Source organism: Glycine max, chromosome 5 (genome assembly GCF_000004515.6).
Source record: "Glycine max cultivar Williams 82 chromosome 5, Glycine_max_v4.0, whole genome shotgun sequence".
NCBI classification, from domain to species: Eukaryota; Viridiplantae; Streptophyta; class Magnoliopsida; order Fabales; family Fabaceae; genus Glycine; species Glycine max.
The window spans coordinates 28,338,906-28,357,464 of record NC_038241.2 but is presented as its reverse complement, the minus strand read 5'-3'; the positions used below and the strand labels follow the sequence as shown (position 1 = coordinate 28,357,464).

Here is an 18,559-nt window from a genome sequence, read left to right as displayed (position 1 = left end):
CAGGTATATAATTTTTTTAAAGAATTAAATTATATAATAAAAATATGTGATTAAATAAAATGTCAGTATTTTCTATTCTTTAAAATACTTATGTATGCGATTTATTGAAAATATTTTTATATATATTACAATAAGTAAAATGAATATCTTAATATAAATAAAAAAAATATTATCACTAACTCACAAATATTATTTTAAAAGATAAATATAATATATAAAATTAAAATAAAACTTATATAAATATACATATTTTAATTTATGTGAAAATAAAATTTAATCTTATATATTATATTTTAAAAAATAATATATGAGATTATAAAAATATAATAAATTAAAAAAGAATAAAATTTGAATTTTAAATTATTTTGCATAAAATTAAACATATATTAATATTATATTTTATACAAAATATTAAAAAGAACATGTAAGTATAGTGGTAAAAGGTGTGTTTTCACTCCAAAAATTATAATTTTAGTCTTTTTTCAAACATTTTTAAAGTTTTATTTTTTTAAAAAAAATACTAATCTAACTTTTTCTTTTGAAAACTCACATCATATATAGAATTAGGCGCACTTCATGCAGATCAATTTACACCTGTTGGGAATCCAATTCCCCATGATTATAAAGTTTTGATATAAAAATGAAAAGATATATAATTTGAAAGTGAATTATAACATCTATTTAATTGTACTTGTCGTTTAATTGAGTAACGAGAGTCTGAGAAAGAAGAATCCCAAAAAAGTGAAATGCCATAATTCGAAAAGAGAAGGCAGGGCAATATGGGAATGTCGTTCTTAAAGCAAAGCATCTTCAAAATTATTATTTGTGAATAGTGTGTATTTGAAGGAATGTGTTAGAGAGTATTTCTATCATTTCTCTTATGGGAATCGTATAATTACTGGTTTTGGAAGCAAAGCATCCTTTTAAAACGTGTATCCTGTTAATAAAAGGAAATAATAATCTAATCTCCCTCGTATAGTCGTAGGCTATTACCTCTTTCTCTAAAACTGTTACACTACTGAATCCTGTCTCTCTATATATACAATACAACCCTATTCCTCCCTGCATCACAAATTGTTTAGATAAAGGGTTGCTATATAGCAAATCAAAACAACATATCCAGATGAGCAACCACAATCATCAACAACAGCCTTCAACTGCTGCTCCTGCCCCACAAGGTATACTAGTACTATATATCTATGTAACTATGTTAAATGGTTTTTATTATTTTTATTTATTTTCTGGCTTGTGTTTGGGTATTGAATTATTAATATTTGTTATGTTGTGAACACTATATATGTAACTCAATAGAGTCTCCAACAAAGGACAAGGACCTTGACACTCGATCGGCATGCCCGCCGCCAGGCGGTGCAGCACAGTTCGTTCAACCCCCTCTTACTCCCACTGAAGAAATCGGTTGTCTTGAAAAATGGTATGCCATTCTTTTTTTATTAACCCGAAGTGTCTCAATAAATTTGAAGAACAGATCTTCTAAAATAAAACGGTGCAGTATTTAATAAAGTAATCAAATTATTAGTCAATTTAACACTTGAATAAATAGTTAGATATTAGTACTGCAAGTAAATTATGATCTTCTATCAACAAATAAAAATTAATCGTCGTAGAACTTACGTGCCTAGCTATCTATAAACACATTCTTTCCAATTCATTCTCGTAGAAACAAAAGGCTCTGTGAGTGGGATGGCTGACAAGAAATTTTTAAGAAAAAGAAATCAGAAATATGATGAACGACATTCAAAAATGAAATTGGGGCACCAAGCTTCGGAAACGCACCAGTATTAACATAATTTGTTGTTCGATCAATTTATAGACTTGGCCATCTGAATAATAAAAAAAGAAAGAGATTGCAAAAACTCAATAACAATAGGAAAATAGAATAAATAACAAGAAAAAAAAAGGAACAAATATGGGTATATGTATAAATAATGGATCTGATGTGGTGAAGGTCTAAAATTTAAGTTTAAACTGGTCAATAACTTGGTAGCTTTACCAAATATTGCACCATTTTACTTTAAAGGATATCTCAAATTTTTGTATTTTTTAGTGGCCTAAAATTATGAATAATTTAAAATAACATTTAAAAATATTATAAATCTTTTTATAAGTGTCAACTGAATTTTTTTAACGATATTATAAATATATATATATATATATATATATATATATATATATTAGTAATGAATAAATATTTTTAATATATAAATTTTAAATTTTTATAATGCTCATGATAAATTTTTTAAATTTTAAATTTGTAATGAATAAATAATTTATATTATAATACAAATTCATTTTTAACTATTAACATTTTATTTTAAAAAAAATATTAGAATTCAATTTAAAAAATCAAGATTAAAATGATAGTTAATTTGAAATAGATAAGTTATTAAGAAAAGAGCAAATTACAACAAATCCTCGTAAGATTCGCACTAATTACATATCCTTTTAAAATCATTTCTTTTACACCTCCTATTGTCACAATGTTAATTTTCCATTTTGTTTTTAAAATTGATTTACATTAAATTTAATTATTTTATGAAAACCCAAAATTGTTCCTGATTTTAAGTGGTCCGAAGGAAAAATTCTTTCGATTTCCCCTAAATTACACATGTAACTCTGAACTTTTCAAATTATTACACATGTATCCCATGTTTTTAAAACTATTACATATATATCTCATATGTTTTACAAATAATACACGTACACCCTATGTTTTACAAATTTTAACGTGATATCTCTCTTCCATCCTTGTTGTCAGAATGTCAAAAATGCAATAGGATTATTTTTCATAAAATATTGTTAACACAAAGTACATCACAAATTTTGAAGGTCTTGCGACCAAACACTAAATAGTGTTCATAGCACAATATATCTGTTGAACATCATCAAAACAAAAACAAGAAAAAAAAATTAATACCATGGATAGAACAAGGAAAAAATTTAACAAAAAAACTTAATCCAACCTGTCACTCAATAACACCTCCTAAAAATGGGATTTCACACTTGTCCGTGAAACGCACCACCACCAACTTCACTGGACTAGGGGTGGGTAAGCGGGCCGGCCCGTCCCGTGTAAGACCCGCCCGCATAAGTTCACATTGGCAGCGGATCGGGCCAATCCGTCCCCGCTTTTTACACGGAACAAATAAATTGGTCTGCCCCAGCCCCGCAAACCCCGCGGGTCAAACGGGCCGGTCCGCGGGCCTAGCTTTAAAAGAATTTTAATTTTAATAAAAATACAATATAATCAAATTAAGTTCAATACAAATGTAAATAAAATCTCAATAATTAGTCAATTACATCAATAAAATAAATAAATCATACAAAAACTCAATTCATCATGTTTATAACTTGTTGATCAAGAGTTTCATGGTTCATTCCCTTATCCCATGATTTTATCATATAATAATAGACAAGTGAAGTGTGATGGGTGTAGTAAATTTGTGAAAACAAAAGTATCTCTGCGACAAAATTGAGAAAAGAGGCATAGAATTTAAGAGTTCAACAACAATGAATCAACCCCGATAAAAATAGGATAAAAATAAATTCTAGAGAAAGAAGAGATGTACTTTACTTGGTGGCGCGGTGGTGGGCCGAGGCTGTGCCGCTGTGATGTGTCGGGTGACTGCGTGAGTGTTAGTCGCGTTTTGTCTTCTTTGTAAGGGAAAGAGTCGTATGACATGCGAGTGTGTGGTGGAGAAAAACCGTGAGGAGAAAAAATGTTCTTAGTATGCTACAATGATAACTACTAAATATGATATGAGCTATTTTTTATAATAAAAATATATTGAAATATATTTAAAAATATTTATTTAACAATTATTTTTGGCTTAAATGATAAGAATTGATATTTTTATTATTCATAACTTGGAGATATGAAAATGATAGATTAAAAGAGAAAAAGATCGAAAAATATCAAAAATGAAGATTTTTTATCACTTATCTTTTTTATAATAAAAATATATTGAAATATCTTTAAAGATATTTATTTGAAAATTATTTTTTGGCTTAAATGATAAGAATTGATATTTTTATTATTTATGACTTGCATATATGAAAATGATAGTTTAAAAGAGAAAAAGATTGAAAAAATATCAAAAAGGAAGATTTTTATTATTTATCACTTATCTTTTTTATATTAATCTTTTATTTTTCTTATCTTATCTTTTTTATCTTTATCATCTTTTAATTTAAATTTTTTATTTTTATCTAATATATATTTTTTATCTATTATTTTAAAAGAAAAGAAGTAAAAAAGAGAAAATCAAATCTAATATAATTGGGTCAGGGTCACACAAATCAAACCTAATACGGGCTACGGGCAACCCGCGGACCCCGTGGGCCAAACCCGCATAGTCCGCGGGTTAAGCGGGACGGGCAAAAAAATATGACATAACCATAAACGGTTTAAAAAAATTGGTCCGTAACCTGCGCGGACCGCGGGTCCCTTGGGCCAATCCGTGGACTTGAGCCCGTTTACCCACCCCTACACTGAACTCCGCAAGATAGTGGCTCCAAAGGGGTAAATGTTCAACATTGATGTGTCAAAGCTAGGAGATTTAAAGGACAAAAATAGGAATAATTTGGGGATTAAAATTTTCATAAAAATCATGTGATTTAAAAAATAAACGGGATTAACATCATTTACAATGAACATGATACAAGTGTAACAAGGCCATAAAAGTTAAAAAAAAAATATGTATATATAATTAGTACACATCTCAAAAAAGATTTCCATGATTTGTTACTAAGAAAATCAAATGTCCCAATAAAGACGAAAACATAGTAGTTTTAAACAAACAAGAAAAATACTTTTTAAGTTAATTACTGAATCTAATAGATATGAAATTAAAATTAAGAAGTACTTTTTTTTTAAAAGGCCAAAAGAATTATTTTATTAAAGTAACCATAGCTTTAGCACAAGTTGTGCAGAAGCAATGCTACATACGGTCAAAAGATAAGACACTTGACATAACGAAAGTGTTAATAATTCCTCAAAACACTTCCATGTAAGAAAAATCCTAAAAAGGTTCTAATTAAATAATAGCTTCTAAGATCATTCTCATTCAAAATAAAGATTCTAATAATATTAATATATATATATATATATATATATATATATATATATATATATATATATATATATATATATATATAAATAATATGATAACGGGTTTAAATAATCTTTTGATCAATAATGATTTTTGATTTTAGTCCTTTAATTAATTTAAATTTTTTTTCTTTGTTTTAGTCATTTTGTTAAGTAATAACGTTAAATAATAACATAATAATGATGTTGGTAATTCATTGACTTGTTATATTATTAAAAAATTTAATAGAACATTCATGTGTATTTTTTTTAAAATTATGTTTTTGCATCCTTATTTATCTTATTTATCTAGAATAGATAACAATATCATACTAATAGATGAAGAATTTAAAAACACAATTTACTAAAAAATATATATATGAATACTTACTATTTTGTTAAAGTCATTAATAATGTGACAAATCAATGAAGTATCAATACCTCATCAATTATATGTAACATATTTTTTGTAAAATTAAAAAATAATAAACATTATATATCGAAGTCCTGATTAATTTTATGTTTAGGATTCCCATTAATACCAAGATCACCTCAATCCCATTATCAAAGTCCAAAAGCAAAGTGTCAAAATGCATTAAAATTTAAACCATGCTAGTGAAATCCAAGAAAACTAGTGAAATCATGCTAACCTTTTCATTTAAACCATTCAAAACATGAATCACAAGAAAATATATACCTATATTCGGTTTTTTAGACAAAACATGGACTTCAAATTCAAGTCCAATTTTATCAATCAAGGCTCTATAAATTTTCTTATCCTTGATTTTTTTTAGTTACAAAATTTCGAATGTAATGTTTTTCTTTTTCTTATATAAAAGCTAACAGATCTAATAAATTATTATAAGTTTATTTGTTTTGATAATTTATAAATGTTTTTTTGTTTAATTTGCCGATTGAAGAAAATGTTTTTTTTGTTTAATATTGATACTCGTGACTAGAGGGAAAATGACACTAGTTGATACTGTCTTATTTTGCAGTTTAATTGATCTTTGTTGCTGTTGCAAACTTGACTTTTGCTGTTAAGTTTCGAAGAGACGTATTTGGTTGCTGAATCAAAGCATTCTAGTTGGCATCAACAGAGTCCTTGTCTATATGTTCTGTCAATTCTATACTAGAAAATTAACATTTGTTTAGATTTTTCTTCAGACGAGTGCTCTTTGAGGATGCGAAAAATGTCTCAGTAAAAATTATGACAATTGTTGTCAATTCTGTATCTTAAATATTAATGCTTAATTCACGTACAGGTTTTTGTAACTTTGAATTTGAAGTGATTAGAGCTCTAGGTTCTTTATGTTTGATCTTGAATCATACAGTATACAATAACTAATAACTAAAGTTTTAGTACAAAGTTAGTTAAATGCTCATACACTGTAAAGCTCCTTTACAATCAATCTATCTCTACAAATTGCCACCTCATTTTTAAAGTTTTAATTAAACAAAAATAATTGAAAATTGTAAAGAATTCACGTTCTGTTACGTTCGTTCACTCCATCGACTTACGACTTCGACGCCTCAACCTCTAATTCTCCCACTTTTCGTTGCCGCCTAGCTTGAAGATCAATGTCTAACATTCAATATTTCTTGAAGGACCCTTATATACTCTCTGTTGGGATGTGCAACAATCTGTAAATTGTGTCTACAAGTACCATTCTCCATCTTCACTTCACTGTGGTTATCCTTGGATATTTTGCATGAATTATAGAAAAAATCATCGTGGCATTCATCTTCTTTGACATTCATTAGCTTCCCAAGGGTATAAGCTGCAAATAGAAGACAAAATCATTACCGCAAGCGGTAACTAATACTATTAAAGAAAATATAAAATTAACAAGCACCAAGGAACGTTGCTTTTTCAAATAAGAAAGCCGGAAAATTAAATCGAAATTTTTGCTTTCGCTGTGCGTGCTCGAGGTAGTGTGAATCCGAATGGGGGAGGCAGCGGCGTTAATCAAGAGGCGTCGACGTCGACGTCATAAGTCGAGAGAATGAACGACCGTAACAGAACGTGGGTTCTTTACAATTTTTAATCATTTTTATTTAATTAAAAACACTCAAAGTGAGATGACAATTTGTTGAAATATGATTGATTGCCTATCTAAAGGGATTTTACACTCATCACCTTGTATGGGCATTCAACTCACTAACATAGAGAGAGACTAGGACTCCTATAATATCATCATATAAGAATAATTAATGATAATCCTCGTATCAAGATTAAAATATTTAAAATTTTAAATTAAAAATTTAATACATCATGAGATATTTAAAAGATTAATCAAATAACAAATAAATATATAAAGATTTCAACTATCACTTTCTAATATATCTCAAATAATTTATCATCATCATTATTATTGTTTATTGCACCACCATGATCACTATCATAATTGTTGTCGCTATGAACATCATTATTAATTGTCACCACCTTTGTTGTCATGACGATTGTCGTCGTTACTGTCACAATCACCGTCGTTGATAGTGGTGACAGTTATGACACTAACGACGACGATTGTCATAACGACAGAAGTGGTGGATAGATAATAATTGAGATATTTTTTGATTGGTTTATTTAGTGAATCTTTTAGCGATTTAATGACTATATTAGATTTTAATTTTAATTTTTAAGTATTTTAATTTTAACTGCCTATTATTTTTAATCATGATCATATCTAATGGTTATTATTAATTGTTTTCATGTTCTCACACAAGAATGTGTCATCAGATGAATAATATTATATATATATATATATATATTGGTAATGATATAAAAAATATAGGTGGAAGCCATTGTTGGCAATGATTGAATCAACATGCTAATGTGATGCATAATCTCTACAAGATTTCTTTATAAAGTTTACTACAACTATACATAATTGTCTAAGGGCTACTTATGGTGAATGACAAGCTTGCATTTGTATTCCTTCTAAGAAATTCAACATGTTATGTTAAATTCCCTATAAAGAAGTAAGAATACTTGGAACATACATGCAACAGTGGGAGTACTAAGTGTAGTAGACCTATAAAGGTAAGAATACTAAATTAATAAGCAACTTGGAGATGTTAGGAAATGATACTATGAAAGCCTAAAGAGTCATAAGGAGAAAGAATATCATGTGTAATTGGTGTTGTTCTTAGTGAAAAATTCTATAAGTGTAAGGATCAGATGTATTCCAAGATTTCTGGATGAACTCAGATTTTGTGTGTTGTATCCATTCATTACTTCTCATATTTATTTGCTTGATGATTGATATATATTTGTTGACAAACTTCTTAATTGTTGATATAATTTCTATCTAATTCTTAAAAGAAGTTTCCAAATTATATTAGGCTTAAGCAACAAATTTAAATATGAGGATGAAACTAAATTTTGTAACAAAATAGAATATGAGAATTTACATACCATATTTGAGAAGCAACTTCTCATAGAAAAATGTAGTATACATCTTATTACTGTTTTCATTTCCTAGTTTAAGGAATAAATTTCTTGTCTAAAAAACATATACTTTTGATATCCAAGCTAAAGTTTGAGAATATATGTGCACAAATTCTCACATACATCAATCTTCCAATCATAGAGAGGAACGTCGAAGCCCGCAACACTTGCCTTGCACACACGAGCAAGCTCTATATCGCATTACCTCCATTAGTTAGTTGGAGTCAATTGGCTTTACATTAAACCCAGTACCATTTCGGTGTAGCCATATACTCCACATGCACAATGGATGCCAAAACCCCCCACCAAATTGATTTTGTCTTGTGTCCTTTGATCCTCCCATTATATTGCCAAAAGTGGGGAATGCATGATGATGCTAACACTCTAGTGTCCCGAAACCATTGATAGCATGATAACCAAATATAATGGGCAAATCTATATTGAAACAAATGATGTTGTGAAGATTCTACACATTCCACTACTCCAAAACTGATCTTCAACAACATTGGATCTAAAACGGTTTTTCCAAAACCATCATTATTCAAAATGCGGTGATATTTTTGTAAATAAATGAATCTTTTTAACTACGGTTTTTATAAAAAATTTCATAAAAATAAGTATTCAAAGACATTTTTTTATAAAACCATCATAGATATCACGTGCTTAAAGACAATTTTATAAAAATCATCATAGAATTCAAATGTTCAAAGATAATTTTTATAAAATCGTCATAGATATCAATTGTTCCACCATGACTTTTTAAAGACCGTCTTTGAAATAAAATGTTCCATCCCCTTCCGCCCCTTCTTTTTCTCACTTTCCCCAACCTAATTTGAACCCAAATCCCTCCAAATTAGCACATAATCAGTTTTCGCTTGGATTTGGAAACCATCCGCGCATCCGTTAGATCTCAAACCAGTTCAGTTGGATTCATCATGACTGTTGTCGTCCTAGTCCGCGGTGATCAGACACAGTAGAGGTAGCAGAAGTAGTTTAATTCATATGTCCTCTCTCTGCCTTGGACATAACAAAGAGCCTATTAGGCCTTGGGTGAAAGTCTTTTCGCCTTCTCTACTAGTGTGAGGAAGGTTGAATCAACGTGGCGAGAGCTCACTTCATGAGATCTCCTTCTACGCCGCAAATTCACACAAGCGAGTTAGTCATCACCGATCTGTGCGCGTTGAGGTGGTGTGGCAAGTACAATGCCAGCACCGGAGCGTGGCTCTTTTTGTGGAGGCTGCAACGGAAGGAATGTGCCGATTTGCGATGCCATCGAGATGGAAAACCTTCAATTTAACTATTACGTAAAATTGTTTTCCCCCTCTCCCATTTTTGAGTGTTTTGATGGCTATTTCCGATTTGTTAATTCCAATTCTTTCAGATTTATCTTTTAGATATTTTTGTGTTTTACACTCTTGTATGGAATGTTTATGGATTCTTACTGGGGGCAAGAGATCGACTAGGAGAGGTAAGTAGTCTTTTTAAGTTGTGATTGACGAACGATAAATCTTTTTGATAATATGTTGTGTTATTATTAATATCTTTTATGTATTGCTAGTCTTATCTGTACATTTCAGAATTTAAGATTAGTTGACATAACTTTTTTGTGGCTGTATGTGGTCACCAGATTAGGTCATTAGAAGCACTGCATAAACTTTTTGAGCAGTTTCCTGGAGCTTTTATGGACATACTTCATGTTCCTTTACCCAACAGGTGCTGCTTGTGAAATGTGCTTTTTCCTGTTTTATGATTTTCATTATGTATTTGGAAGATAGTTGTATGTGTATGTGTCCTATCTTTGTTGTAGCTCTTTGAGAATATATCCTTTCTTCTTTTAGATTTTCCCCTTAAATAGTACTGTTAGTTGTATAAGCTTATATAGTTCTTCTCAATATTTTATATTTTCAGGAGTTCTCATAAGCTGTTTAGGTTAGCCTTTTGCTATAGACAAAGGAAGAAATAGTTTAGTTTAAATTCATATGTTTGTTTGCTTGATACCTGTGTACTAACTCTAAAATAAGGAACTTTTTTATGTTGATGGGAAGGTTAGGGTACACTATCATGTTTGCTGAACATTTGTTTCAAACTTGAGTAAATATTACTTATTCAATTACTCTTCATCCAAAGGTTGTGGAGAATAACAAGGTTGATGCTGCTCGATTTGCCCCCTTTTGGAATGAGATCATAAGAAATCTAAGGGGGGAGGATTATGTAACCAACTTGTTAGTCATGGAGATGCTATACATTTTTTTTTGGCTTTATTTTATCTTTCTTCTTTCTAGCAAAATGGAGTTGCTTTTAATGCCTAGGATTTCTGGGGATCTTCCTTTGGTTCAATGTCCATTTTTTCTACTTGCAAGTAAGGTATTTCAGTTATTATAATCATTGTCAAGTTGTTATTAAAAGGTCTTGTTTTGAGTGTTTAAAAAAATGCACTGTAATTGTTCAAATTTTAGGTTTATGCTAGAATGAATGTTCGGTCCTAGTGTATATTTAAATATCTTTTTATTCACATGATTTTTAAGTAGGTTTCTAGAGTTTATAATATTTATTAATGATTAACACTATGAGTCTAATACTATCACTAATGGGGTTTAATGTTCTGTTTTTTTTATGTCGCATCATCACTCTACTCTAGCCACAATTTGTGCCTTCCCGGATTTGTATTGATGATATGAAATTGATCAGGTTGGTTCTATTTCAGCTTGATCTGTATGGATTACTTTGAGTGTTGCTAGGTGCACCCAGCATTATTGTTGGTGCACCCAACATTCTAACAAAATGGCAAAATTGCACCTGCTTGTTTTTCTTCTTACGGATCAAGGTGATCCGCACGTTGATCCGTAAGAAGAAAAACAATAATTTATTAATTAATTTGTTATATATAGAAATCTATTTTTTTAGTTGAGAGTCTTGTAATTGAAAACGATTATGCAATACATGAATTCAAACAGTACATTAACTTCAACATAGTCGAACAAAATTAAATTTCCATCAAATACTACAACTAACTAACTCATGCTAATTTTGCGACAAGGACAACTCGTCTTCCATTTGCGGTACATGTTTACTGAAAACAACTAAAATTTCTATTGGTCCAATCTTTTTCCAGTAGTTAGACTCAATGAACACCTTCATCACGTCCTTGTAGGTTTTGAGTTCAATTATTTCAAATTTTATAACTTTTTCTGAATACTCATGGTGACTTGGTTTCCGAAAAAACAATCGTCTTACCATTTGTGTTTCATCAACACCATAAGGGAGAATTCCACGAGGCGCAACTTGTTTGATCAAATCCTTCAGTTCATCCATGGTACATCTGGTGGGAATGTCAAAGTTTTTGGGATTTTTTCCTGTGAACGAGTAACCAACAAACTCATTTTGGCGTGACATGTTCCACCTCCCATTGTAATATAGCAGGGCATCATGAGTAGGGGTCATAGTAGTTTCAAGTAAGTTTAAAATATCATCTGGGGTTCTAGCAATGCTACATAATAACTTAACCGGACCAACAAACGAAAATTCATGATTACACATTAACATTGTGTTAACATCAGCATCATCTTTCAGTTGCATACATTGAAACCGAAATTGATTACCTGCATACGTGAAAGGCTGTCGGTAGTAAATTTCATCCAAAAATTGCTTGTCGGTTAGCTTAAGGGTATTGTGTATTCTGGTTTTTAACGTTTGAAAATCACACCCGTTAGGTACTCGAATGGGAACTAGAGTGGAAGCTTGGAAGGAAACACCATTGTCGTTGTGAACAATGGATCCATTTGGAAAAATAAAACCTAATGTGGAGTTCACAACTGTCTGACTGCTAGTCTCTCCCAAGAATGCCATAGTTTTTTGTAAGACTTGGGTTGATACTGAAACTTGTGCTTTCTTACAAAGTTAGGTTGTGCCATATATATAGATGAGTTTTAATATCAGTGCTGCATTTTTTAAAGATTGAAAATACGCATGCACATGCTTTCTGTATATGTTGTCAACTACACGAATGACATGACATGCTTTTGCTTGCATCAGATCTGCATGTGTAGTCATGCTGTGTAGGGTCCTTTCACGCGCTTTATGTTTATGCAGACAACAATTTATCATACATGGTTTTCCACAATGTGTAGTCAAGTCAGACAATGATATAACATACATGCTTTTTTAGAATTAAGTAATAATTTTGTTGTGGACGTAACAAATAAATTACATGTTCAAAACGATCAGGCATTTATAAATTACATGTTCAATCATCATTTATGTCAACATAGTCTCTCTTGAACATCACGAATCTCTTGTAATGCTGCATTCTGCTAATATATGGATTTGGCCATGACTTCGCTTGCGGATGACAATTGCTAGACCATAACAATGATACAGGCGGTAAGGGACAACGTTCTTTTAAATAAACCTGTTGTGTATGCGAAAAAAATGTTAACTCAATCCTACAAAACTCATTGCATAATCATAAAAAAAACACTTCATATCTACAATGTACCTCAACAAAATGATTGTCATACACATGATCGATACAAATTATACGATGCAATGAAGAATTTGTCAGCGGTTGACTTCTAAGGGGAAAGAATGTCATGCTTTGTTGTTTAGTCAAGGATACAACGATTACGTTATACCTTGATGCAATGACATGTCCCATGTCCGTTATATCCATCCACTTATCCGTTGTCACCTGAATAAAACAAATATACACGTCAAACTTAATTTCAAACTAAAGTCTTAAAAATCAAATACATAAATTACATACCTTGGTTAATCCATCAACAAGTAGTGACATCCTTAATTCCTCAAATCTCTCTGTGCCACCAAAGAGCTTGATATAGTCTTCTGAGAAATTGGTAAGTTCTTTAAACAGATGGTTGTGGACCACCGACCAAGAGTCTTGACCCATACCTAATAAACCGGCAACCGACCGATATCCACAGTTACCATCACCTTTGACATCAACAATCTTATCAATGAAGTCGTGCATAAATGGTTGAAACTGGTCCAACATGGGCATCATCGTTCTTTGATTCGGTTGCTCAGAGGATGATGCAGTACGCCTCACCGACGAATTGCTATTTTGTTGTGATTCAAAGGCATCTACATACTCCCAGTAAGATGGATCGCACTTTTTTGACCTTGGGTTCCTACTCGTAGTTTTCTTTGGTGCCCCCTTTGTGTTAACCTTTGTTGGAGGAGGACACAATCGAATTCTGATCAGGGTGTGCAATTTCCCAAAGTTTACTTCTTAGAGTAAACTTGCCACAAACATCAAGTTCTTCGAATTTTTGGTATATTGTTTCCATTACGTCCTTGATGCCCACCTCGGGCTCAGATAACCCTTGGTCTGAAAAACTGAGTCTCCTCCAGAACATATGGATTGAATCAAGTGGGATGCAACCACCAACATATTTGGATAGCTCACAAGCACAAGGAAGACCAAGCGTGGTTCTCACCACGCAACCACAACTTGAGGGATTCTTGCCAGCATAGTGAACACGCTCTAATTCAGCAGCAATCTGATTTAAAGCATACCTTGAAACCATTCCAAGCAGCCTCCTGTATAAGGTTTTTTGGAACACATGTCCAACGACATGTGTACTTGTTTCAAATGATGCTTTAATTGTGGTGCTGCAACGTAATCATGTTGTTCACGGCATCCCACACACTACATAAGTCTCCAATGCTATTTTGTAACAGTCTTTTTAAAGACGAGTAGCAGATTCAACCCTACATTTCAAATACACAAATAAAAATAAACATATACAATAATACAATTCCATAAATTTTTCAATGTTAATAGAAATAGTTGAATAGTTTCATACCTGTTTGTTGTTGTGTTTCCTAAGTGTATCACCTTATTAGTCCAGGCAGAAACAAATTTTTCCTTGTGTGGTATTATCCATGTTTCCTTGACATAGTCAACAAATATTGGCCAAGGTGCGCAAGCTATTTCGAACTTCTTCAGCATTCATCAAACTGTTGTTCTGAAGGACAATCAGTCAGAGATCCCCAACAATCCATGACATAATCCCAAGCATTTTTTTGCGCAATTAGTGATTTACATTTAGCCTTCACATTCTTGTTTATGTGAAAGATGCACAACAAATTTGTGCATTCAGGGAATACATCTTTCACTGCATTCATCAATGTTGGTCTCTATCAGTGACAATAACTCCAGGGAGGGCATCACGCTTTAAAAAAAGGCCTCAGAAGCGTTGTAAAGCCCATACCAAATTATTAACCGTTCACCCTCCACATATGCAAAACCGGCAGAGAATTCATCCCAGTCGGTGTCACCCCAACAAAATCGAGCAATGGAGTCTATACCGGTTTGTTTTGTAGGTGTGTCTATCAAAAACACCAAATTACATGCGTTGACTAACTTCACTGAATCAGGGTGACACCAAAAGATATCACGAACCACGTCTTCATCCTTTATTCTGTGCCAATAAATATATTGATCACGTTCAAGAAGCTTCATCAATGTTGCATTTCAAGATCGCTTCCTCTTATGGAAGAACGGAATGCACTTCTTGCATTGTATATCTGTTTAATAGTCGTACAACTATTGGCATTGTGTTCCTTCAGAGTTAGCAGAATGTTTCTTGGCTTCACCATGGACTTCGTCATATCAGCAATAAGTGTTTTTTCAGCTTTAGTCAATTACCCCCATATGGATGTCCAACTAATGACTTGTCCAATTCATGTTATGCACTCCACAAATCAACTTCACCATCCAGCCTTCTCCTCCAACCACTGGCTTGCAACGAAGCTTGAAGGGACACCCACATTTCCTAATCCCAGTGTCTCTTCTGATAAATTCTTTTTTCCTACACTTATACTCGCCACTCCTTTCACAGCCAATTAACACAAACGTACTCCTTCCTCTACTACCTGTGTTTGTGTCGACCTTAAAATCACCGCCACAAATCCGTTTTCTGAGCCACGGATCGAGCCCACCGCAAAACATCCTCTCGGCACTCAAACACCTACAAAATCCACATAATTTAAGTTTTCTACCAGTATTCATTTTATTAAATATGTGACAAACATTAACATTATAACCTGAGAAGTCTTGAACGCATCCGAACAATCAACATGTGGTTCATTCGCACCACATGATTCTACATTTTCATAATCCATATCCCCTCGTTCAGACATTATTTCATACATCCACTCATATTCATCCATCTAACCAAATCAAACAAAAAATGGCCATACAAAAAAATTAGTAATTTAAAAGAAAAAAGGAAAATAAATGCAAAAACAGATGCAAAAATGCAGAAACAACAAATACCAAAAATAATACACTTACGGATCAACTTGATCCGGAAGCTTGTTAATACTCTTCCGGATTAAGTTGATCCGTAACATCCTTCCGGATCAAATTGATCCGGAAAAAGCTTACGGATCAACTTGATCCGGAACTCATCCGTACGTCCGCGACGAACAAACCACCATCTGCGTACCTCGTTTGTCGCCACCGACCACTGCAAAGCTCGATGCCGAAACCTTCACCTTCTCCGCTGTGCTCAACGCTGCTACCCCCACGAACCAGAGGCAATGCCCCACGAAAAAGAGAAAACGAGAAGCAAAGTTTTCTGAAAATGGAGGTAAGAAGCTTTTCCGGAAAAAAAATGGCATTTTTAAGGAAGAAAGGTGGTAGGGGCAATTTTGGCATTTAATAGCTTTGCTGGGTGCTCCAGCAAAAATGCTGGGTGCACCTAGCAACACTCGATTACTTTTAGGAAAAAATTGCGCTTGTCCAATTAATTTGTGGCTAAAATTGGGCCAGTCAAATGCTCAACATCCTTTGGTTCTTGTTACTGTTTTTTAATGACCAAATGAAGGGCGGGACATGCTAGGTGCACCCAGCAACATTGCTGGTGCACCCAGCAATTAGGTGAATGGGCAAAATTGCCCTTGTATTAAAAAAATAATTCCTTCTTTCGGAAGAAGGTTCTTCCGGTAGAACAAATTGTTCATCCAGAAGAACTTCTTCCGGAAGAATAAATGTTCTACCGGAAGAACCTTCTTTTGGAAACTTTCCGGAAGAACCTTCTTCCGGAAGAACAACAATTTGTTCTTCCGGAAGAACCTTCTTCCGGAAAGCTTCTGGAAGAAGGTTCTTCCGGAAAGCTTCCGGAAAAAGGTTCTTCCAGTAGAACACAAATTGTTCTTCTGGAAGAAGGTTCTTCCGGAAACTTTCCGGAAGAACCTTTTTCCGGAAGAAGAAATTATTTTTTTTAACGCAAGGGCAATTTTGTCCATTCACCTAATTGCTGGGTGCACCAGCAATGTTGCTGGGTGCACCTAGCATGTCCCATGAAGGGCTTGCCAATTATTTTGGGCTAAATTTAAAGCAGCCCAATGATTTACATTCACGATAGTCCGATCCAGTTATTTACTTTTGGGTTGATATTCAAATCAACCTGCTTATTTTTCGGTCTGAAAATAATTTGGTTAAATTAATTTGTTTTATCCCTATAATTTTTGGGAATGTTCACATATGTTCATATTTTTTTATATTCTAAGCAGTTATAGGGATAGACTGATTTCAGCAGTTATTCTGAGCTCTTAGTTGCTTTCAGGATGTGTCACAGTGATTTATAAAATAATCTACATTGCTTCACCCATAATTCTAAATTACTCTCTATCTATACATTCTTTTAATTGTTATCCACTAATTGATAGTTTTTGTAATTCACTACAGATGAATGGAAAAACTTGGCAAATTTCCTGCATGGGGTTACTTTTAGAAACATTTTCCCGAAATGGGTCTGTTTCTAAAGTAATCCCTGCATGGTGCTCTTTTTTACGTAGAGACCATACAAATCGCAGGAGGGAATGGCGATTTCGTCATCGACGCGACAGTTGGCACCGGTGTCGCCATCTTCAATGGCGTGTTTTACCAAGCTTGGACTCGCCAGTTTGACTGGCGAGTTGAGGGTAGGGGACTGTTGTCCTCAGGCTACGTGCAGCAGCTTTGCAGGAGGAGGGACAGCTTTTTGGCAGTGGAAAACGCCAGTGCTACTGGCGATTTGTGCTGCAGGTAGGAGTAGCCAGTAGCATTGGCGATTTGAGCATGAAGTAGCCATTCCCAATGGCGATTTCAGCTCCTTTATAAACCAAAGCTCCGCCCATTTGATGTGCGTTTCTTGAAATCATCTGAGAGTTGATATTTTATGTGCCTTTTCTAAAAAATAGTGAGTTTCAAATTGTTTTATTATCCTATTTTGTGTTGAATCCTAAAAACATTGTTGAAGGCAGGTTCAAGGTACAGCTTTAAGGTATAAAAGTTCAAATGTGTATAGTTATTTTTAAATTATATTAAGTTGGTGTTGGTGTAAAAAAATTGTATTGAATATGAAGTTTATAGTTATTTTATAATTATATTAAGTTGGTGTTTATGTTTTATTAGTGTCTTAAAAATTTATGAGTGTTCTTTGAAATGTGTTTATGTTGGTGTTTTTTTAAGATGAAGTTATAATATTTTTTAAATTAAATTAGATTAGGTTCATTTGTTGGTGTGTTAAAAATTTATATGCGTTGAAGTTGAAAGTGTTATTTATTTTAATATATTTGTAGTAATAATTTTGTAATTACCTATTTTTATTATTGTGAAGATTAACTATTTATATGCCCGCCTAATTGAGATATTGTACAAATGATTGATGTTATTGATATTTAGACACTTACAAATTACAGACACCATAATAATACGTTTAAATTTTTGTTATATTTTTTTCCGTCAAATCATTTAACGAAATACACCATAAAAATTTATTTGACGATGCTTTGTTGTTTCTCGTATCATATTTATTTGAATATATTTGTAGTAATTTTTTAATTACCGTATTTCATTTTGAAGTTATTATTGTTAAGATTAATTATTTATATTATTAATTTCGTTCATGAATTTTTTTATTTTGTCTTTAAAATTTATTAGTTTGAAATTATTCATTTTTTTTAAGTGTGTCCCATGAAATTTATTT

General features: G+C 32.4%; 1 long non-coding RNA gene across 1 annotated transcript; it reads left to right on the top strand.

Moving 5' to 3' along the window:
• The first annotated feature begins 975 nt into the window (after positions 1-975).
• On the top strand, positions 976-6,494 carry LOC100780123 (uncharacterized). The gene is made up of 3 exons (XR_414359.4): positions 976-1,178; positions 1,312-1,432; positions 6,106-6,494. It is a non-coding gene; the product is annotated as an uncharacterized lncRNA (long non-coding RNA).
• The last annotated feature ends 12,065 nt before the right edge of the window (positions 6,495-18,559 follow it).